Source organism: Neoarius graeffei, chromosome 9, assembly GCF_027579695.1.
Source record: "Neoarius graeffei isolate fNeoGra1 chromosome 9, fNeoGra1.pri, whole genome shotgun sequence".
Taxonomy (NCBI): Eukaryota; Metazoa; Chordata; class Actinopteri; order Siluriformes; family Ariidae; genus Neoarius; species Neoarius graeffei.
This window is the reverse complement of record NC_083577.1, coordinates 33,627,060-33,651,558: the sequence shown is the minus strand read 5'-3', so window position 1 is coordinate 33,651,558 and position 24,499 is coordinate 33,627,060.

Genomic DNA, 24,499 nt, shown 5'->3' with positions numbered 1-24,499 from the left:
TGGGGCGTCCTCATGCCTGTGTTACCTTCTGGCTCTCCCCTTTTAGTTATGCTGTCATAGTTAGTTTTGCCAGAGTCCCTGCTTGCAATCAGTGCAAAATGTACACTGTTCCTACTCATCAGGTGACATTGGGCATGCCTAACAACCTGTGTTTTCTCTTTCTTTCTCTTTTTCTCCCCACTCTGTCTGTCCCTCTGAGGTACATGTCAATCCTGAGATTGAGATGCTGACCTCTTCTGCTCCTCGGACCTGCTTAATCCATTCTGATGCCCTATGTCTGGCTGGAGTCTCATCACATTGCTCCTGTGGAGGATGGCCCCATATGGACAGTCGAAAGTCACACTTGGAAGACACTCTGGACACTTACAGTAATGCTTTTATGGCTGAGGACTACAGTTGACTTGCCAACTTTAGGACTGCGGTTGTCATGAACAGTTTTGCATTCAAGTTTCCATCAGTGAAGAGTTATAACATCAACGAAACTGACTTCATGTTAAAACTGTTAAAAATGTTATAACCACATTGTTATCACCCAAATGAGGATGGGTTCCCTTTTGAGTCTGGTTCCTCTCAAGGTTTCTGCCTCATGTCGTCTGAGGGAGATTTTCCTTGCCACTGTTGCCACAGGCTTGCTCACTGGGGATAGATTAGCGATAAAATTAGCTCATGTTTAAAGTCATTAAAATTCTTTAAAGATGCTTTGCAACAGTGTCTATTGTTAAAAGCGCTATAAAAATAAACTTGATTTGACTAATAAATATAAGCAATTTGACTGCTATACAGTACTGCATTTCTCTGGTCAGACATAATGTATTGTTGAGATATCAAAAATAACATTTTCTTTGCATATCTGCTTTGAATACTTTTGATTGGTCACATTGAAAAATTATGGGCAGAGTTAAATTTCAAGTACTGGTTTGAAGGGGATTAAACTCGTACCAATAGCCAAACAACCAACACTACTGTTTTACAATATATCTGTTATGATTATAACACAGTAAAACTACCAGAATTCTGTATAATAAGCAGGGTACACAGTGATCACTGTGTATGCTCATATACTCCTACACCAACACCTACAAAAGACTTTTGTTTTTAACCACTCATTTTCCAATATTCCACATGTATCTTTGCCCAATAAGCAATATAAAAACTGCAAGAGGGGGCGGCACAGTGGTGTAGTGGTTAGCGCTGTCGCCTCACAGCAAGAAGGTCCGGGTTCGAGCCCCGTGGCCGGCGAGGGCCTTTCTGTGCGGAGTTTGCGTGTTCTCCCCGTGTCCACGTGGGTTTCCTCCGGGTGCTCCAGTTTCCCCCACAGTCCAAAGACATGCAGGTTAGGTTAACTGGCGACTCTAAATTGACTGTAGGTGTGAATGTGAATGGTTATCTGTGTCTATGTGTCAGCCCTGTGATGACCTGGCGACTTGTCCAGGGTGTACCCCGCCTTTCGCCCGTAGTCAGCTGGGATAGGCTCCAGCTTGCCTGCGACCCTGTAGAACAGGATAAAGTGGCTAGAGATAATGAGATGAATGAGAAAAACTGCAAGGAGTGGAATGATAATGGGATGTAATTAATTTATTCTGATGAAGACCTAAAAATGACATGGGAATTTTGGTAATTATGGCCCTCTGGACAAATATTCCATTTTTTTTAGATTAAATTAAACTTTGTCATTGTGCAAAATACAAGTACAAAGCCAATGAAATGCAGTTAGAATCAAACCAGAAGTGTAAAATATAGTATTATTTACAGACAAGTGCCAGAAGTAAGTACTGCTGTATAGTTTTCTGGGGGGGGGACACATCTATCTTATGTAAATAAAGAAATAAATTTTGTTGTCCAGTGGTCAAGTGTTTATGAGATATGTTGCCTTGCACTTATGATTGGGTTCCCTGTGGTGGTACACATACATAATTTGTACAGACGTCATATGGTCGAAAAAGCCACCAAAAATCAGGTTGATGCATCACCATATTTTCTTAAAGCATATACGCAGAGCCGTGGCCTCACTTTTGTTTATAAATACCACGAGACCTCAAGAATGGCACAGGAATAGTTTTAAGCATTAACAATAAATCTAACATAGTAATTTTTACAATTAAAATGATTTATATAGGTAGCAGTCTGAGTGAATGACCCTGATGTCTGTCACGTCACAACAGGAAGTGTACCGGTCTCATCACCATTTTCACTATACTAAAACACAGAGCTGACTGCAACGCCGATCCTCCATTTTGAGCTAATTTATTGCCATGCCACGTTGATGTGCCAACAATATGACAGAAGGTGGATTTACGTTGCATTCATGCCCCAAGAATGTTCAAACTGCAAAGATTTGGACGCATTTTGCGAGAAGTTCACGGGCACATTGGGTGCTTACAAAGCGGTCTCTCCTCTGCTCTGCACATTTTACTGAAGACTTGTATGAAACCTCTGATCTGTTGAGGAGCGTTGGCTATAAGCTCGTATTGAAAGAGGATGCAGTACCAACAATTAAAGAAAAATAAAACAAGAAAAGTATTTATTTTATTAAGTGAGTTCAGTTGCACCAGTCCTCCTGGAGCATGAGCCGAGGGTTGTTGGTAAAACCCGGGATGGAACGGGACGGGACATATCGCTCGGGCAGTGACCTCCCCGCGGTTCTTGCTAAAACCGGTGACATTCCATTCCGTCCTGGGTTTTAGTAATTGCCTGAGCCAAGCAGTAATGACGGAATACATGGTGGAATACACAGTATGGAGAGAATGAGTGGACCAGCCATCTTATTTCTAAACTGGATATTGCTGCCATCTCTCCCTTACATGGAAGAAGTGAATAAACAAAGAACCGAACGAACAACTGAAAGTCAGGTTGTTTCAAAACAATCGGCCACAGGATCGGCCTTCAAGAAGTGAGAACACAGATGGGTAAGCTCCGACTCTCATTTGGATACAAAACAACAAAAACAACACGATGTTTACCTGCATTTAGATTAATACATGTAACTTGTTTTGTGTGTTTAAGTTACTGGTAAAAGATGATTTAATTTGCTTCAGAATGTGATTGTCTCAGTTCATCTGATTATTTAATGAGCCTTTTACGGTTTATCAGTGAAAATGCATGCATGTACATGTACAGTATGTTGCATAAGTTATAACACCCATCCTGTTTTAATGAGAGTCAACCCACAATCAGTGAAGTCAAATCAGTCTAGTTGAGCAAGTCGGTAACGGTATTTCTTACTTTCACCATAAATTTTTATTTATATGACTTTGGTCTAGGTGGCACGGTGGCGTAGTGGTTAGCACTGTCGCCTCACAGCAGGAGGTCCTGGGTTCAAGCCCTGTGGCCAGCGAGGGCCTTTCTGTGTGGAGTTTGCATGTTCTCCCCGTGTCCATGTGGGTTTCCTCCGGGTGCTCCGTTTTCTCCCACAGTCCAAAGACATGCAGGTTAGGTTAACTGGTGACTCTAAATTGACCGTAGGTGTGAATGTGAGTGTGAATGGTTGTCTGTGTCTATGTGTCAGCCCTGTGATGACCTGGCAACTTGTCCAGGGTGTACCCTGCCTTTCACCCGTAGTCAGCTTGGATAGGCTGACCCTGCGACCCTGTAGAACAGGATAAAGCGGCTACAGATAATGGGACAAGATGAGATGAGACTTTGGTCTATAGCTGTCAAAGGCCTTGGCCTTAAAACTGGTTACTGCTGTGACGTCACACACTCAGAGCTGGCTGGCTCAGCGGGGCAGCTCGAATGCCAACTTTGCGGTCGATTTTAGCTCTCAAAAATATATATTTTTATTCCCATTTATGCAGCATACAAGAGTCAAGGATGGAGATACTATCCACTCAAATTTATTTAAAAATAAAGGCTCTGCGTATCTGCTTTAAGCATGGAGCTTTGTGCTGCACACTTCACATGCAGGGACCTCCACTATAAATCTCTACAGCATGGAGATTTAATTCTGCTGAGATGTATCACGCTTTGGTAATAAAAATAAATAATAAAAAAAAACAGATGTTAATCTTTTGTGAAGAAATTCATCCTTTAAATCTCTTTAATTGTTTTTCCCTGCTCCCAACACCCTTGATCCAACTAATGTAATAAATAACAGCCATACCTGAGCTGAACTGGGGTCATTAGAGCAGAGAAAACACAAAAAATATGAAGGGTCGTGGGATCTCCAGTAATAAAGTTGTGATCCTATGCCTTCATCAAACAAAATTTGTTTGTACTGTGAGCAGCCATAATTAAAACATATATGTACTGAACATACCTGCAAGTATTCCATTACATTGATAAAAACACAAAGTGAGAATTTGGCCTGTAATGCAACAGTCTACATAGAGGAAGGATCAATTTGCCCTGCTTTCAGTTCTGTTTTTGGAGTACCCCTACTCTGAACATTTTGGTGCTTTCTCTGCTCTCAACTCACCTGATTCAACTAAAGAGGTGAAGTAAATCTAATCTTGCAAGCTTTAAAAACAGTAATTAAACTTCATTAAGGGTTAGTTCATATGATGAGTTCAGCCGGATGTTTTAGGAGCGAAGACAAGCCAGAATACTAGTGCATCTCAAAAAAATTAGAATATCGTGATAATTCAAAAAGGTAAACTTTCATATATTCTATAGTCATTGCACATAAAGTGAAACATTTCAAGCCTTTTTTGTTTTAAATTTTGATGATTATGGCTTATAGCTCATGAAAATCAGAAATCCAGTATCTCAAGTTATTAGAATATTCCCTAATACAGACCATCTATGAACTGCTTAATGTTTACAATCCTGAATCTTTGAACTCTTTGAAACAAAGGTGGGAAGAAGATATTGGGGAACGGATACAGGATGATGTGTGGCACAAAGCTATTCGGAGAATGTACTCATCTTCTATCTGTCTAAGGCACATTGTTGTTCAGTTTAAGATCGTACATAGGCTCCACTGGTCTAAGGCTTGACTAGCTCTAATATACGGTGATTTTGACCCTACCTGCAATCGATGTAAACAGGCCCCAGCCACTTTATGCCACATGCTATGGACATGCCCGAAAATATCAAACTACTGGGGTTTGATACAGTGGCGGCTCCTGAATTTTTTTTCAGGGGGGGCAATTTTCCCCCGTTATGTCTACACGGACCGTAAATGTCCACAGGACTGAAGTAAATTGACCTAGGTAGCAAATCAATTGGCCGAACTTGTTTTTGCCTGGTAAATTCAGATATCAATATAGATAATCTCTTCTCTCCACTAGGTGGCAACACTGAACAAGTTAAAGGTGGCAAACTAAGGTAGCCTAGTAAACTAGACCCACCTGCCTAGCGGCCAAAAATATTTTTGCCTACGAGTGGCAAATATTCACATTTAGTCTGGCTTGCCAGGCTAAAACTAAGGAAGATTCATTGTGAAGCCTTCAAAGCAAAACATTTGGCATCACAATCAATTAATATTACATTACTCATTTATTTTATCATATTATTCCAGTATTCTATAATAAGTAGACACAAATTCTTAATTATAAACATATTCTAATTTCTTCATTCTAAAGAATGCAATTAAAGTGGCAGGATATAAATCCAAAACAAGTTTTGGATGAAAGAAAAAGATGAAGAAAAGCATAACCATCAAACAAACATGTGCAGCTTAATTATGTGGGTTTTTTTAATATGGAATTGCACCATTTTAACAACAAATAATAATTCTAAATAAATTCTGCAGTTTTTTTCCCCAAGAATTCCTCCAGAAAGCCATGCCTTAAAAGGAAATTTAAAGTATTACAAGCATGTCAATGTACACAAAAGGCTTTAGTTATTTAGCTATATACACACAAGGTTACACAAGGTTTTGTAGTCAGTGCAACTTGGCTTAACAAGTTGGAAAAAAGGTAAGGTGCTGCTGGCTCCAATGAACACATACTGTACAATATATAAAAACTGAAAATATGCTTAATTTACACCAAGTCAGAGAGAACTTGAGGCTACTGAAATATTCCAAGGTAAGGTGCTGCTGGCTCCAATGAACACATACTGTACAATATATAAAAACTGAAAATATGCTTAATTTACACCAAGTCAGAGAGAACTTGAGGCTACTGAAATATTCCAAGCATGGCAATGTTAAACTGCCATTGGTAACACACACACACACACACACAAAAAAAAAAAAACTTTTGCCTAGTAAATTCAAATATCAGATATCACTGTACCGTCTGCTGTGCTACTTCCAGGGTGGAAGAGAACGCAAGGGGAGCAAAAAAGAGCATTGACTACATCACAGCCAGCTAGCCAAGTTTTCCGGTGGTACCAGTTCTTGTTAAAACCTCTTGAGTAGGTCTTCTCCCCCTTCGTAGACACTTGCTTGATGTTTAAATTCGGTCTAGGAGGTCCTAGCTGTTTGATTGCCGTTTTCTCCTCATTGGTACGACGACTAAAGGGAACTTCTTTCAGAGACGCTATCGTATTGTTGCACTCAACACTCGCCGCCATCTTCTTCATAGAATGTTCGCACATTTCCCGCGCAAGTTGCGTTTTCCAGCCCAAAATTATGTTCAAAGCCCGCCAAAATGCACTTAAAACCCCCAATCTGGCAACACTTGTGCGGCGCAACAGGTGTATGATGTAAGCACGCTGCTTGTGCGAGCACATAAAACCTAATAGAAAATGCATTGGGAGCATGATTTTCGAAAAAAACGTACGTACCATTAGTGTCAATGGGAGATTTTGGGGCAAATCTGAACCTGACAGAAATCGCCCCAAAAGGGCGTGGCTACACCAGGCGCGACCTTAGCCTGATTGGACAATGACATTACTGTTGCTGTGGTAGTAGGAGTAGATAAAAAAAAAAATCTCCCTCCCTGTTTGGGAGTGCGTCGCCCAAATCGCCCCTATTAACAAGCCGCCAGTGGTCTGATATTTGAAACTTCTTCAAAAATTTGTGGCCGATCACCCCATCTGTGTCCATGGCGGTATTTGGGGTAACCCCACAGGATGGCAACTTAAACAGGGACCAAATTGACATTGTTGCTTTCTGCTCTCTCCTGGCCAGGAGGCTCATCTTGTGTAAATAAAAAGACTCTTCACCTCCAGCTTATGGACAATAGATTAAGAATGTTATGTATTACTTGCAACTGGAGAAGATCCGCTGCTTTATTAAAGGGTTAACTGCATGCTTCTTTTCTACATGGCAATCATTTCTGACTTTCGTGGCAAATATGGAAGCTAAAAAACTCATGAGGCACACAGTGCTCCCCTACATATGCATATATTGATGTAATTAATTTCTGTTTGCAGTTGACTGGTCTGGCTGTATGTGGGTTTGTTTGTTTGTTTGTTTGTTTGTTTGTTTGTTTGTTTTTGTATGTCAAGGGGTGGGTGGGACAGTCTTTATTTGATTTGCATTCAGTCATGCTCATGATGTCTGGTAAATTCTAGGATGGTCCCTGTGCATTCTTCTTTTTGCTGCAATTTTTAATCATTAATAAAAAGACCTTGTTAAAAAAAAAGAATATTTCCTAAGATCAATCAAAAAAGGATTTACAATTCAGAAATGTACAACTTCTGAAAAGTATGTTCATTTATACATTCAATACTTGGTTGGGCTTCTTTACCATGAATTACTGCATCAGTGCAGCATGGCATGGAGACGATCAGCCTGTGGCACTGCTTAGGTGTTACTGAAGTCCAGCTTGCTTCAATAGCAGCCTTCAGCTCGTCTGTATTTTTGGGTCAGGTGTTTCTCATCTTCCTCTGAGATTCTCTATGGGGTTCATGTCAGGCAAGTTCGCTTGCCAATCAAGCACAGTAATATCATGGTCAGCAAACCATTTGGTAGTAGTTTTGGCCTTGTGAGCAGGTGCTAAGTCCTGCTGGAAAAGGAAATCATCATCATCTCCATAAAGCTTGTCAGCAGATGGAACCATGAAGTGCTCTAAAATCTCCTGGTAGATGGTACCATTGACTTTGGACTTGATAAAACACAGTGGACCAACACCAGCAGATGACATGGCACCCCATGCAGAAACTTCACACTGGACTTCAAACACCTTGGATTCTGTGCCTCTCCACTCTTCCTCCAGACTCTTGGACCTTGATTTCCAAATGAAATGCAAAATTTACTTTCATCTGGAAAGAGGACTTTGGACCAATTAGCAACAGTCCAGGTCTTTCTCTCCTGAGCCCAGGTAAGATGCTTCTGACATTGTCTCTGGTTCAGGAGTGGGTTAATATTAGGAATGCAACAGTTTTAGCCCCTTTCCTGAAGATGTCTGTATGTGGTGGCTCTTGACACACCAACACCAGCCTCAGTCCACTCCTTGTGAAGCTCTCCCAAGTTATTGAATCGACTTTTTTTGACAATCCTCTCAAGGCTGCGGTCATCCCTGCTGCTTGTGCACCTTTTCCAGCCACCCTTTTCAGCAATGACCTTCTGTGGCTTACCCTCCTTGTGGACGGTGTTGATGATTGTCTTCTGGACAACTGTCAAGTCAGCAGTCTTCCCCATGATTGTGATTGTGTGTACTGAACTAGACTTAGAGACACGGTATTTATACTGTTTTACTCAAACTCAAAATTAAATACTCTAATATTTTGAGATCTGATTTTTTTTTTACATTTTTGCACTGTAGGCCATAATTATCAAAATTAAAATAGAAAAATGATTGAAACATTTTAATTTATACGTAACGAGTCTAGACTATATTAAATTTTCACTTTAACTGATGGAAAATGTTGAACTTTTTCACGATATTCTAATTTTTTGAGATGCACTAATACAGTACCAGCTATCACACTCAGTAAAAAAAATAAAAAATAAAGCAGGTAGGAAGCAGCTAGGTGTTTAGGTTTAGTGCCTAGCTTCTAGGTGTTTTCCCTGTTCTACACTAATGGAGACTGATTGTACAGCAGGGTTAAATAGCTCTCTGCATGGCGAGTGTTTCCATCAAAGATGGATGGGCAGAAAAACACAGATCCTAGTGAATTTCCCTTTCATATCACTAGAGTCAGAGAGATCGATGCATTTAGTGATACAAACTATTGTTAGATGTTGATAACTGTTCATATGAGCTGCTTATTTTGTGCAGCAGTCTTTTATTCTGTATGATGATATGCTGCATTATTGTGTCTGAAGCAGAGAGTGAGTTAATCAAAGAACAAAGAATTCTTGTGTTGTCCAAGAACATGGGTCATTTTTGATCAGCATGGTTTGTTTAGAGCAGTGCTACTACATGTGCTTTGATAAATGAAAGATTAACAAAATAAACTGCTTTATCAACCTTGTGCTGAGCCTAATTAGGGGGCATCTTGCTACATGTACCTATCTGATCCTGAGAGAGATTACTAAATGAATCAGTTACAGACTCAGAATCTCAAGCTCTCCTCCATTAGCCAAGACAAACCACCCAAAGCTAAAAGTAGTTAGCAAATTACAGGGATTCTTCATATCACTGTCACCAAAACATTGCTGTCTACATTAACAAAGTCTCAGCCCTCTGTCTCCTCCAAAAATAAATGAATAGAATTTTAAAAAGTGATTGAATTTCATTGTTTATTCAAACAGCTTTTTCAGTGTATGCTTGTATGTTCAAACCATAAGCTTCCTTCTTCATTTTGCTTTTATCGCTTACCATTTCACTAACAAAGAATTGTCTTACCCAATTCCGCTTCATCAACCACGAAAAGGACATGAATGACTCGTGTGTGTGTATATATATATATATATATATATATATATATATATATATATATATATATATATATATATACACACACACACACACACACATACTAGAGAGGGATGACTGCATCCCTGAAGTTTACATCTCTATCTCGAGTCTGTCTCTGCTATCTGCTCTAACAGGCGCGCTTTATAAAACAGCCCACATTTCCACTCTTTTGTTGCCAGCTGGCTCAGAGAAGAGAGTAAAGATTTTTTTTTTGGAGGGGTCATAACTGATTGTCTGTCTGATTTGGAAGGACTGTTTCTTCTGCGACAATGGTTACACCTGGTTTACATATGGCCACACGAAATTGAAAATGCATAATTTAACATAAGTAAGGCCTGCGTTAAACCAGCAGATTTGCAAGAAAAGGAAGACATATTTCCATTTATATTTTTTATTTTTTTATTCCAAAAGCAAACAGCTTAAATGGGTTCAATTTCTCAGGTTACTATATGCACAGTAATGGTGGTACCTGATTCAGGTGCATTGGCTTTCAGAAATGACCTTTGATTACATTTGTCTCTGTCATTGTCATGTTAGCTCATTTATCTTCAGTAGGCACTTTATCCTCAGCTTAAAGCAATTAAGTATGGCTCATGTAGTAATAATTCACTTGAGTATAAGTAGTGATCAAGAAAAAAAAAAATTCCTTTCAAGTCGTCACATTGAGCTGAGTGACCTAGTTTACCTCATCAAAGCCTGTTACCTGAGTGTCTCCTTTCATTCAAGAAAAATGCTGACAAATTAATTTCTTCTCCCTGTATCTGGGCCTGCCCTCTCCTTCTTCATGAATCACTATATCAGCATTTTGAATTGATGAGCTGTGAAAAAAGAGGCAGGAGCCAAGCTCAAGTTTTCTGTTGGAGATATGGGCATGTGTGAAATGGGACTGGCACTGCCAGCCTTTTTTTTTTTAAATAAGAAATCCAGCATGCTTCCTTGCCTAAATGCTTCAGTTTCTCTGCCTTTTCCACCCATCTATTGCTTTAAACTTCTATTCATTCAGATTCTAATCACAATTTCAGCATGACAATTATTCAAACTCATCATCAGGAGTGAAATCAGATCGCTTTGCACCATTTTTAATATCTTGTCTGTAATAAATCTTCTTACACAATGTACTTGGCCTCTTCTACCCTGAGCAACATTTCTGAATTTAAAGCTATGAGAAGACTGAAATCTTCTAATGCGCACTGACCAGTGAGTGATTAACCTAAGCGTAGACAGTGTCAGAGGGAAAGTGGGGTATGATTAGAAAGAAAAGCATGAGCAATCATAGGCAGAGAGGGCAAACTGAATGGTGGCCTCTAATAATTACCTGGTCGCTGCTCTGAGTATCATAAATCAAAGGTTTTTCATGGTGGTGTGCTCTAAATCCAAGTTATTAAATTGATCATGATTTTTCTTGACGTTTGTTTCAGATCAGGTTGGAAAAGGACTGTGCTGCCTTCAGTGAGTACGATGTGCCTCTGTGTGTTTTTGAGACAGTGTGTGTAGCGAGTCAGTGAGATTGACGGTGGAGCTTTGCAAAGTCAGTTCACTGCCATCTCACCTCAGTGGAGCGCTGCAACCTACACAGCCATCACATGGAATCACATGATAGCAGCCTGCCCACGTACGCACATTCACTCATCTCTCTCTCTTTCTCTCTCTCTCACACACACACACACACACACACTCTGTCAGGAAGTGCGAAGTATTCTGTCAGAGATGGTTGGGAGATGGATATAAGTGCAGAAGATGTGTTGATTAATACAAGTGAAGGCAGGTAAACAATCCAGAATGGCAGGCAAAATCGTAAAACAGGCAATAGTTCGAGCAAGGCACAAACAGGCTATCATAGACTCGGCAGAATCAAAGACGAGAAACAGGAAATTAGGGATCAGGAAACCAAACAAGGAAATAAGGCTCGGTAATGTGTCAGCAATGCAATTCAATACTTCGCAAATTGTGTTTTCACAGTTTTTATATCGGTGCGCTGATTGCGCCTTAATCCTGTGCTGGTGCGAGTCATTTACAGCATGCGCGTGAGAGTCTGCTTGGTGCACGCATGCTGTCTGGAGCACGCCTGAGAATCTATCTGATGCACACGCCAAGGTGTGCAGGTATGACAGTCTTGCATGAAATTAGTACAAAAATTAAATGTAGATATAAATATCTCATCTCATCATCTCTAGCCGCTTTATCCTTCTACAGGGTCGCAGGCAAGCTGGAGCCTATCCCAGCTGACTACGGGTGAAAGGCGGGGTACACCCTGGACAAGTCGCCAGGTCATCACAGGGCTGATACATAGACACAGACAACCATTCACACTCACATTCACACCTACGGTCAATTTAGAGTCACCAGTTAACCTAACCTGCATGTCTTTGGACTGTGGGGGAAACCGGAGCACCCGGAGGAAACCCACGCGGACACGGGGAGAACATGCAAACTCCGCACAGAAAGGCCCTCGCCGGCCCCGGGGCTCGAACCCAGGACCTTCTTGCTGTGAGGCGACAGCGCTAACCACTACACCACCGTGCCGCCCAGATATAAATATCTTGTGCCAAATAATTATGGCATGTTACAAAAAATAAAGAAAAAAAATCAGAGTCCTCGTCTCCAATTTACGAGTCCGAATGCAGTTAACGCACGAATCCAAGTCCAAGTCATCAGTGCTCAAGTCCAAGTTGAGTCATGAGTCCTTAAAATTAGGGCACGAGTCAGATTTGAGTCTGAGTCCTGGACTCAAGTACTACAAGCCTGGAGGGGTGTACATGCTCTACCCCAGGGGTGGGCAATTATTTGTTCCATGGGGCCACATGAGAAACAGAAAATTTTGTGGAGGGCCGGACCAAAAGGCTGAACTAAATTCTGCATAATATTAATTGTATTTCTTTATATAAAGCAGTAAATAACATTGTTTTTACAAGCTGCTAAGACTGGTAAGAGTATGGAAAAAACGAGGTTGCCTTACAAAAAATGTCATTTATTCAATCAAATTTCCCAAAACAATGGTTAACAAAATGTGAACATTTGTACCATTTTTTTTTCAGTCACATTCACCCCAAAACACAATAAAGACTTCATAATATTGTCTTTCTACTCCAAATATCAAGCACCAAGTCCACCAAGCACTCTTTCACAAATTCCCCCTCCGAGAATGGCTAACTGTTTTTAGCGATTTTGTGGGAAAGCACAAAGCTGGTCTTGGTTGCTGCATCCCTGGATGTGTGACGCTTGGTAAAAAAGCCTTGCTGCTTTTCTAGCTTAGCCAGCAAAGCTTCCGATGTCCGCGCTATTTCAGCATCAGTCAAAGTTTCGGTATTTCTCAGCATTCTTCGTCTGGTAATGCCGACTCAAATTGTAGTCTTTGAACACGGCGATCTGCTCTCCACAAACTAAACACACGGCTTTATCTCTGACTTCAGTAAATAAATACTTAGCAGTCCATGTTTTGTTGAAAGCCCTGCATTCGGCATCTACCTTTCTTCTTTTTGCGGACATTTTGGGGGCTAAAGCCTTCTTGTGATCTGCTCCCAACAACGTCGATTTGGTGTAGGTATCAGATCTACAGATCATCTCAGGCTCCGGCGCCTGCTGGTGACGTCACACTATGTGATTGGCTGGACCATTTGAAGGATGACGTACAAGTTTATGGTTGGTCTGGACAAATTACGGAAGTAGTTATCGCGGGATTAGGTTTCGTGGGATTTCATGTCATGTTCATGTCGAGCGCATTGCGTTTTTGTTGAACACAACTTCAAAATAAAAGCATTGCACATTCAGTCCATGCATGAGGTAAAATTAGAAAACACGTTTATTTTGTAATTTCTATTTAACCTTACGCAGGCAGGTCAGAATGAACCAAAGGGCCGGATGTGGCCCGCGGGCCGTAAAATGCCCAGGTCTGCTGTACCCCATATGGGCTGTAACACCCTTGATTTCTGAGTATGAAAAAGTTATTATTCCGAGTTATAAAGGCAAATGCACAAGTTATGAGAGAATATTTATCACATTTAAATAGCATGAACTAATATCTTGATATACACAATTTGACTATTTAATTAGTTGTGATCTCAAATGAAAATCTGTGAAAACAACAAATTTCCTCTCTTTTACATTATTTTTGTCACTTCAGTATATCTGACCATTTTATTGTTTTTTTTCTTTACTTCTACATCTTGGGTTTAAAAGTATTATGCTCCTTCCCCCTTTCCTTTCTTTTCCTTTCCTTCACTTGCCGGAAAATGTCAAATGTCACAGCTGTAATTGCTTGGCTGCATGTGTAAATGTGTGTGTTTCTGTTTCCTGTGAAGTTTGCGAAGCATCTCTGATGTGAACAACACAGAAGCATGTTTCTTCAGCTTCCAGCTACTGGACAGAGAAATCCAGGCATGAGAGGTAATTTAATGGCTCAGGAGTCTTTAGAGCTCTTGCAGAAGCCTGAAGGACATTGTGTTTTTAGGTGAGATGAAGTTTCACATGAGACTCATGAGGTTGTTAGGAACAAAAGTAGCATACAGCATGTATCTTGGTACACTTATTGTTTTATTCCTGGGTACTAACCACTAATATCCCACAAGCATAACTAGGTCATCACTTGTTAACGCAATGCATTGTGCGGGATAGCCGGGGTCGGTAGTTAAGCGATATGACGGATGTCAGATTAATTTTATTTGAGAGCAATGTGAGAGGAGCGATTTTGCCATACTCTGTCGTGGAAGACAATTAAATTGGTGATTTAAAGAGGTGGTTAACATGTTGAGGGTTTACAGCAGGAAAATCGGAATCCAAATCAAGCTTGGTGAGAAGGTAAGAGTCTAGACTGAGTCTACCACACTATAACAACAACATCAAATCTCAGAATGTCTTATTTCTGAGGTTGTATATTGGATTACGAAGCAAACTCAGACCCCGTCCACACGTAGCTGGGTATCTGCTAAAATCGAAGATATTTTTCTACGTTTTGGCCTGTCATCCACATGAAAACACATCAAAAACGAATATTTAAAAAAACTCCGGGCAAAGTGAAGATTTTTGAAAACTCCGTGTATGCCTTTTCGTGTAGACAGAGATAACCGGAGTTTTGCGTTTTAGAACGTCACAATCTGCGCCAAAAAAATGACAACAAATCTGCCCTGACGTCAAACGTGCAACCTTTGTTTACTGCAGAAGCCAGATTAAGCATGGACAAAGAGTAATGGATCGGAGTAGTGCCTTGAAAGCGTTAATTATTGTGCAGGTGCTATTTACATGTTTAATTTTAGAAGCCCAACTACTGCTGATGTGATTAGGGGGTAGGATTTGGGGAAATAATGCCATCTACAGGTTTGGAATGCTTATGAATGTGATTGAAAACGCAGATGTTCGGTAATGTGTGGAAGGAATTTTTTTCGAAGACGAGGTGGTGTGGATAAAACATTTTTATAAACGGAGGGGGGGAAAATGTTCGGTTTTAAAAATACCCGGCTACGTGTGTACATGGCCTTAGACTTGGGTCTAAATTTGCTTCTTTTAATCTTCAGTTATTCCTTACCATTTTCTAAGAAGCCTTGTTCTAATGAAATCTTAGCCTTGTACTTAATTTTGATCCAGCACAATGAAAGTTACAGATGCAGTAAGGGAAACTACTATGAAAAATCAACTGTAGACTTAAGTTTAAGATTGCTTCATGATCCCGGGCCCAGATGAACAGTATCAAAACATTTATAAATGAGTGATTAGTTAAAGAAAACTTGATATCAGGAAACATTACAAAAAAAATTTTTTGGAAACCCACTGATCTGCTGTCATGGTCAGTATAAATGCATTTATTTCAATAAATGCCGCTAGTGAGGTACACTGAACATTATACAGCCCCAAAAGAGAACCCTTTGTGGTTTGGGAGTTTTAATCGGTCAGACAAGTTCGTTTGGCTGCCGAGTGCTTTGGCATGTTGAGAGGCAAAGGCCGAAGAATGCTTCTGTGTCTTACAAGCTTTGGAATATTGCTAGTTTCAGAACAGCGTCAATTGTTATAATCATCTATACCCGAAGGCCGTTCCGCAGACCATGGAAATATTGCTGGATTACAGTTTAAGTACGTCTTTTTCCCACCAGAGAAATGTAAGCTACAAACAGTTGTCTGTTTCGATTCAGTTTGAACACTGTAAGCCCGGACTTTGTATTTAATTAAATGTTTTAATTACAATGTACGTAAAAATTTAAGTTTGATTGCATTACTAAAAAATATTAAGTATATTCTACTAATTTGTACACATAGTCAAAAGTGTTAATAAGTTTAAGTTGAATGGCCTTAAAATTCCTAGTTTTAGTCATGACCACACCTCTTTTTTAATCTGCGCAGAGTTGTGAAGCCACCATTTTAACTTTCACACATCAGCAGCAGTTACGTGAGGTTTGGTAAAATTCAGAGTGAGCTTCAGCCAACGTTTGTTCTCTGAACTTAGTATTTTGGATCCTGACTGTCGGTGGGAATGTTTGTTTTAACTTTAAGAGCAGTGGAAATCGCGTGTTTTACAGTTTGATAGTTACAGGTGGTATTTTACCAATTTCACGTCATTTTCATCTGTTGGCTAAGTTGCTTTTGTCACTGTGGAGAGCTCTCTGGATTTGGAATGAGACACTTTTTTTTTTGAAAACTTTTCGGATAATGTAAGTATACAGCGTCCCGCTGGCAGTACGGGGAATGTTAAGGGGCTACGTATTAATGTTAGCACATATCTGGTTAAAGAAAAAACATGTTTCATGTTTCAATGTTTATTGTGCACTTCTTGTTAATAAAATACAAATGCAATGGAAAAACTTTATACACTGTCATTTGTTTTATTGCTTTAACAGGTAAATCGAATTCTTGTTAAGTTAAAATGTAAAGTATAATCACTAAAGATGAATTCTAGGAAAGTTTAAATATTAAGTTCAATCAAATAAACATATTTCAGTTTAATGTACTATAAATTTCAAGGCAACCAGTTTCCCAACACTGTTTGAGTAAATACAACTTATCAGGCTTTTAAGTACAAAAAACTTAAAATGGTTAGTTCATGCTGCATGGTAAAGCAATTTACATTTACAAGACATCTGAAGTTTAATGTACTATAAATTTCAAGGCAACCAGTTTCCAAACACTGTTTGAGTAAACTCAACTTATCAGGGTTTACAGTGAAGGTTTTTGTTGTGGATTAAATGTATCCATTTCTTTCTTCCCTTCTTCTTGACTGGCAGCTGATAAAAGCTCAAATTAGGTGTTCTCTTTGTTGTGGAGACACAGTTAGGCACACAGCAATGCACTTTAGGTATGGTTAAAACCAGTTAGACAGAACAATGCAGTGTTTAGCAAAGGCAAAAGTAAACAATACGGCAGAGCTGACCCCAGGTATCACCCATAATGTATTGCTGTAAACAAACGATGATGTAGTTATGGGTTAGGGTTATTGTGAAAATATTTGACATATCATGCTGCCTGTGGTTTGCCAACATAAAACTACTACAGAGTGAGCACTGGCAGGAAAAGGCACTGTGCTATTATACTCTCAGGGATTATTTTATGTTCAAAGTGAGTTCTTCCATTATAGTGAGACAAAAACAGAGCTCTGCAATAACCAAGTGAATGAGGCACTGGACTGTTTCAATACAGAATATAATTACAGAATTTCACTGGAATGCAAATCACTTATCATTAGTTCTCTACCTCGATGACCTTGAGGTCTTCACTTGTTTTCCATATACCTTATGTGCACCTTGTGTGTAACAATATACCTGTATTCTGGCATGGTTCATCAGGCTGCACTTCCCTATTTTAGTGTATAAAAGGAGCATTCTATAAATGTTAGGTTGCACAAGTAATTTCAAACCGGAGGTGACAGCATGATAAGGATATCAGAGCAGAAAACTTGCTGAAGAGCACAATGTCCACTAGAATATGACAGACAATCAGAGCATACTATTAATAAGGTATGTGCCTGCCTCTCCATCTGTCATGTCTCTGTGCCTTCTTCCTCCACTAAGTCCTTTAATCCTTGTCTTTGTCTCTGCTGAGTGTCAGCTGATAAGACAAAATGTCTGCAGTGTTGCTGGAATATGACATGGTTTCCATCTTTGTTGTCTTTTAATGTAACAAACTGAAGATTTTTTGTATTTTTTTGTGGTCTAGTAAATCAACTCCGTATTTAACAGTATACATTTCACAGATTATCAGAGTTATGAATACAAGTGTACCACCCTATATAGCACATGCATAAAATCTTTATAACAAGTATTTATATTCACAATATATTCTCCCACAAGCAAGTACCACAATTACAGATGCTTTAGTGTTTAGTGCTATTTTTGAAAAAGGTATATTTCCTCTTGCTGCTGTTGCCTCTCGCTTGTACATTAGGGATAAATCTTTAAAGTTTAATGTCCAGATTTCTGCAATGCTGCTTGTGGTATTGTTCATTTTTAAAAACACGCTATACAAAAGAACAATTAAATTTTCAATTTATGTTTTTACACTGCTGACCATTGGGTATGTCATTTAGTGGTCCTCATGTGGCATTCTTCAAACTTTTCTGAATAGGGGCGGGCGGGCAGATAGATAGATCCCTTTTATACCATGTGGATATAACATGAATGTGGACAAAACCAAAGAGATCACTGTTGACTTCAGGAAAAACCAACCCAGCCATGCTCCACTTCTCAACAACACAGCCATGGAGGTGGTCAATAGCACCAAGTTCCTGGGGGTGCACATCACAGACAACTTCACCTGATCTGTGAACACCGCATCACTGGTCAAGAAGGCACAGTAACGTCTGCACTTCCTATGTAGGATGAGAAGAGCCCACCTGCCTCCGCCCATCCTCACTACATTCTACAGAAGCACCATAGAGAGTGTTCTAACCAGCTGCATCTCTGTGTGGTGTGGAGGCTGCAGTGCCTCTGACTGGAAGAATGTGAGGAGAGTGCTGAGGACAGCAGAGAAAATCATTGGGACTTCTCTTCCCTCCATTCAGGACATTGCACCCAGGCGGTGCATGTCTCGAGTCAGAAACATCATCAGTGACCCCTCACACCCTCATTATGGACTGTTCTCCCCTCTGGCCTCTGGAAAGAGGTTCTGCAGCATTAGGTGCAGGACCACCAGGTTCTAGAACAGCTTTTCGCCCCCAGGCCACCAGACTGCTGAACTCCAAACCCAAACTCTAAACTTCTATTTATAACTTGAACATTCCAAATTCCACAGGTCACTTTATACTATTGCACTTTATAATATTTCTCCTGCATAATTTAATTTAATACTCTTCATATTTATTTCTGTGCTGAGCCAATTTGCAACGAAATTGTTTGATGTGCACTTGTTGCATACTGAATAACAATAAAGGTTGGCTAAGCCTAAGTCTTTAAAGGTGTCTTGAGGAATATCCTGTAAAGATGGGTCATGTTAGCATTCTTTCTATCATAAGCAGTGAAAATTAAACACATGAATTTTACTTCAGTAACTGTTTTCAGGAATTCCTGTCAGGTCAGTTCATTACGTGTCGATAGATTCTGAATATTGTTTTGGAGGTATCTAAGAACCATTTACAAAGCCTGTCAGGGGAAGATCAGGAATATTTAGTGAAAAATGTGAAATTTTATTTTTATTGTATTGTATGGTATGAAATGAGCCATCCATAATGCAATATGTAAGTAGCAATTAGGCTGGCAAAATAAAGTAGAATAATTTCTTACTCAGCTCTTCCATCGAGACAGTCCAAACAATTATTCATGGGTTAGTATATCATTCAGGAACAATAACACTAACATAATTCAGCATAATCTGAACAGTTTTGTTTGTCTCCTTAATTTCAGGGCATGGTGCTCTCTCCAGCCCTGGGGCTAAAAAGGACTCATTATTTTATTCAAAATTGGCACTTCATCTAAGATAATCCTGGGAAGAACACAACAGGAATGGTTAAAAAGTGTTATGTATGACTGTAGACCTAATTTGCAATTGGACACACAAGCACTTAGGAAATGTTCACCTTACCAAGACTTTATAGCATCAGCTGAACTTTGCTGACCTTCTGTAGATTGTTACAGCAGAATACCATCTGCAGTTTCAGGCAATAATTAAAAAAAAAAATGGGTAGAGGTTATGATACCTCAAGGCGTAGGCATTCTCTTTCTGCACACTTTTAGCTAGCCCACAAGGTGTAAATCTGAATAATGGATTTATTTTATAAAGAACTGAAACACCATTTCAGAATCTACCAAACATGCTCTTCTTATTTAGATATAAATGGTTTTGTACTGACCTGAAGATTGCATTCTCTACTGTTTCCTCTTATGAATTGCATTTGCTTGTTATGGTCACACAATCAGTTAATAGTGATGGAGTCATCACAACAATGAGCTTCTGCAAGTTGATTGAAAAATTACATAAATAAGAAGAATAGAGATGACAACATGCAACCTGGATGTGTTGCCTTAGACAGGAAAAAAAACAAAAACAAATGAGGTTCTTCCAGTGAATTTACATCAAATACACTGTGGCTTTATTGCAGTGCTGCTTTTGTTACTCAGTCTTTTTAGCTCCCAAAAAAGCACTGATTGAAGTGACTAATTAATTCAGCTCTGGACTGGGGGGGGGGGGGGGGGGGGGGTAGTGCTAAGAGGGAGCTATCATTTTGCGGAATTGACTGCTTAGTGCTCTTGGACTGGTGTCAGTTTTACTTTTATATACCAAGTGAATTTAAAACTAGACGGTCTTGATTTCATAAAATCGGTGAAATTTAGTTCCCTCTTCAACATGCTTTACTATTTCTGATGGGAACAGCTGATCTGGATCCATAAAAATCCATCCATTATCTGTAACCGCTTATCCTGTGCAGGGTCGCAGGCAAGCTGGACCCTATCCCAGCTGACTATGGGCAAGAGGCAGGGTACACCCTGGACAAGTCGCCAGATCATCGCAGGGCTGACACACAGAGATAAACAACCATTCACACTCACACCTATGGTCAATTTAGAGCCACCAATTAACCTAACCTGCATATCTTTGGGGGGGGGCAGAGCACCCAGAGCAAACCCACCAGACATGGGGAGAACATGCAAACTCCACACAGAAAGGCCCCCCATCAGGCACTGGGCTCAAACCCAGGACCTTCTTGCTGTGAGGCGACAGTGCTAACCATTACACCACTGTGGTGCCCCATATTATTTATAAAACACACACACACGTATGTATGTGTGTGTACGTACAACCCCGATTCCAAAAAAGTTGGGACAAAGTACAAATTGTAAATAAAAATGGAATGCAATAATTTACAAAATCTCAAAAACTGATATTGTATTCACAATAGAACATAGACAACATATCAAATGTCGAAAGTGAGACATTTTGAAATTTCATGACAGCAACACATCTCAAAAAAGTTGGGACAGGAGCAATAAGAGGCTGGAAAAGTTAAAGGTACAAAAAAAAAAAGGAACAGCTGGAGGACCAAATTGCAACTCATAGACAATTGCAAAGAGTTTGAACATATCATCATCTACAGTGCATAATATCAAAAGATTCAGAAAATCTGGAAGAATCTCTGTGCAGAAGGGTCAAGGCCGGAAAACCATACTGGGTGCCCGTGATCTTCGGGCCCTTGGACAGCACTGCATCACAATACAGGCATGCTTCTGTATTGGAAATCACAAAATGGGCTCAGGAATATTTCCAGAGAACATCTGTGAACACAATTCACCATGCCATCTGCTGTTGCCAGCTAAAACTCTATAGTTCAAAGAAGAAGCCGTATCTAAACATGATCCAGAAGCGCAGATGTCTTCTCTGGGCCAAGGCTCATTTAAAATGGACTGTGGCAAAGTGGAAAACTGTTCTGTGGTCAGACGAATCAAAATTTGAAGTTCTTTATGGAAATCAGGGGCGCCGTGTCATTCGGACTAAAGAGGAGAAGGACGACCCAAGTTGTTATCAGCGCTCAGTTCAGAAGCCTGCATCATTGATGGTATGGGGTTGCATTAGTGCGTGTGGCATGGGCAGCTTACACATCTGGAAAGACACCATCAATGCTGAAAGGTATATCCAGGTTCTAGAGCAACATATGCTCCCATCCAGACGACGTCTCTTTCAGGGAAGACCTTGCATTTTCCAACATGACAATGCCAAACCACATACTGCATCAATTACAGCATCATGGCTGCATAGAAGAAGGGTCCGGGTACTGAACTGGCCAGACTGCAGTCCAGATCTTTCACCCATAGAAAACATTTGGTGCATCATAAAACGGAAGATATGACCAAAAAGACCTAAGACAGTTGAGCAACTAGAATCATACATTAGACAAGAATGGGTTAACATTCCTATCCCTAAACTTGAGCAACTTGTCTCCTCAGTCCCCAGACATTTACAGACCATTGTAAAGAGAAAAGGGGATGCCTCACAGTGGTAAACATGGCCTTGTCCCAACTTTGAGATGTGTTGTCATGAAATTTAAAAATCACCCAATTTCTTTTTAAAATGATATATATTCTCAGTTTAAACATTTGATATGTCATCTATGTTCTGTTCTGAATAAAATATGGAATTTTGAAACTTCCACATCATTGCATTCCATTTTTATTTACAATTTGTACTTTGTCCCAACTTTTTTGGAATCGGGGTTGTATGTATGTGATGACAGCAGGCTGGCAGCTCTAGCACATGGCAACACAAACACACTCCTCGTCATGCTGCCTCAGTGGCACTGAAAAGATAGAGCCCCAATGGGGGGAAAGCAGTGATTAGCACTGTCACCTCATAGTGAGAAGGTCCTGGGTTTGAACCTCACAGCCAGTGGGGGCCTTTCTATGTGGAGTTTGCATATTCTCCCTGTGTCTGTGTGGGTTTCCTCCAGGTGCTCTGGTTTCCCCCACCATCCAAAGACATGCAGTTAGGTTAACTGAATACTCAAAATTGCCCATTGGTGTGAGTGTTTGGGTGGGAACTGCTCTACATCCTTGATAGCTCTCACCAAACTGATTGTTGATGCTGCTGTGGAGACATTTCTAGACACTTTTGAAAGGGTGGCTACTCAAGGGGGTTGGTCCCCACAAGACTGCTCCTATGCCCTAACCCCACTATTCACCTAGGAGATGCCTGCTACATGCTCTCTGATGAAGATGCTCAGGACTACATCACCCTCAAGGAACTGTGTGGGTGGGTGGGTGGGTGGGTGGGTGGATGGATGGATGTGTACAGAGGTGGCTTCAGCCAGATCAGGTCATCCCATCAGAAATAGTAAAGCATGTCACCCTCAACAAGTTCCTAAGGGGCCTCCCCAGAAAAGAAAGAAAGGCTATGGGGATAAAATCAGCAAAGACCCTGAGGGACATGGTCATAGCCCATTGGGCCTCTCTTTCCAAACCCTGGTTCACTGCCTGTGCCATGCATGATGTTCTCCAGGCCAGCACCCCCACCATCACTCTCCAGCCGAATGGAATGCCAGTGGCAGTCCTATTGGACTCATGAAGTCCCAGCACCCTAGCAACTGAAGAGGTGAGTGGCCACTAACTATTGTGCTCATCCCAGATCTGCCTGTGCCCCTGCTTGAAGGAAGAGACTGGCCAGAGTACCACAATCCAGTGCTGGAGAGGAGACAATGGACCCAAAAAAAATGCCAGCATCAGTGGTGAGCTCCAGCCCCTGTGTGCACTGCACTCCTCACCAAGGAAGAGGAAGCAGACACCAAAGCCAGGATCAAAGGTGAGTTGAACCTCCCTGGCAATCATCTCTCTGTTATGTCTAACAAGGTAGCCATAGAAAGGTACTTTGGAAGAGCGCATAAAGGTCCAGCTGAAGCACTGCTGTGACAAAGTGCTGCTGATTGATGGGGAGAACAAAGATCCTAACCAGGTGTTTCCCATGGCCTACTTCCTCATCAAAAATGATCTACTCTACTACCACTGTAGCCAACAAACCCTGTGACTTCCTTGTCATGCCCCACACCAAGATCAATGCCATCATGCACCTGGCCCACACCCACCTACTCAGCAGTGACCTGGGGCCCCAGAACACCTTGGAAAAGATTCAAGCCTATTTCCACTGGCCAGGTAGGGTGACCGAGGTACACAACTTTTGCCAATGCTTCCTCCAATGACAAAAGATGACACCGTACAAACCAGCACCTGCTCCTTTCATTCCCCTGCCTATCCTCATGGTCCTGTTTGAATGGGTGGGTATGAGCCTGGTAGGGCCACTCTCAAATTCCACCTGTGGTCATGAGTACATTTTGGTGATAGTGGACTATGCCACTAGGTATCCTGAGGCCATCCCCCTATGCAATGCCATGTCCAAGAACATGGGCTTATGGTCCTCTTCAGCCAAGTTGGAATCCCAAAGTACTTGCTCACTGATCAAGGCTGCTGCAGGTGAAACATCTGAAAACCTCGGTTTACCACTCCCAAACAAATGTGTTAAAAGATTTAATCAGACCCAAAAAAGGATGCTGCAGCCAGTGATAGACAAGGAAGTCTTCAACTGGGACCTGCTCTCACCCTGTGTGCTTTTCTACCAGTTTCACCCCTTTCGAGCTCTTATTCAGGTGGAGGCCTAGGAGCCTCCTCAATGTGACCAGGGCAACCTGGGAAGAATAGCCCTCACCATTCTGATCAATCATGGAACAAGAACAGGAACTACAGGAACAGCTCAAGTGAGTGGCACCCATCATAAAAGAACACCTGCAGGTGGCCCAGAGGGAATAACAGTGGGCCAACAACTGTCCTGCCCAGCCCCAGGAGTTCCAACCTGGGGACTACATGTTCCTGTCCAGATAGCCAGTCCCTGGTCCAGCCCCACTGTCACAGTCCCCA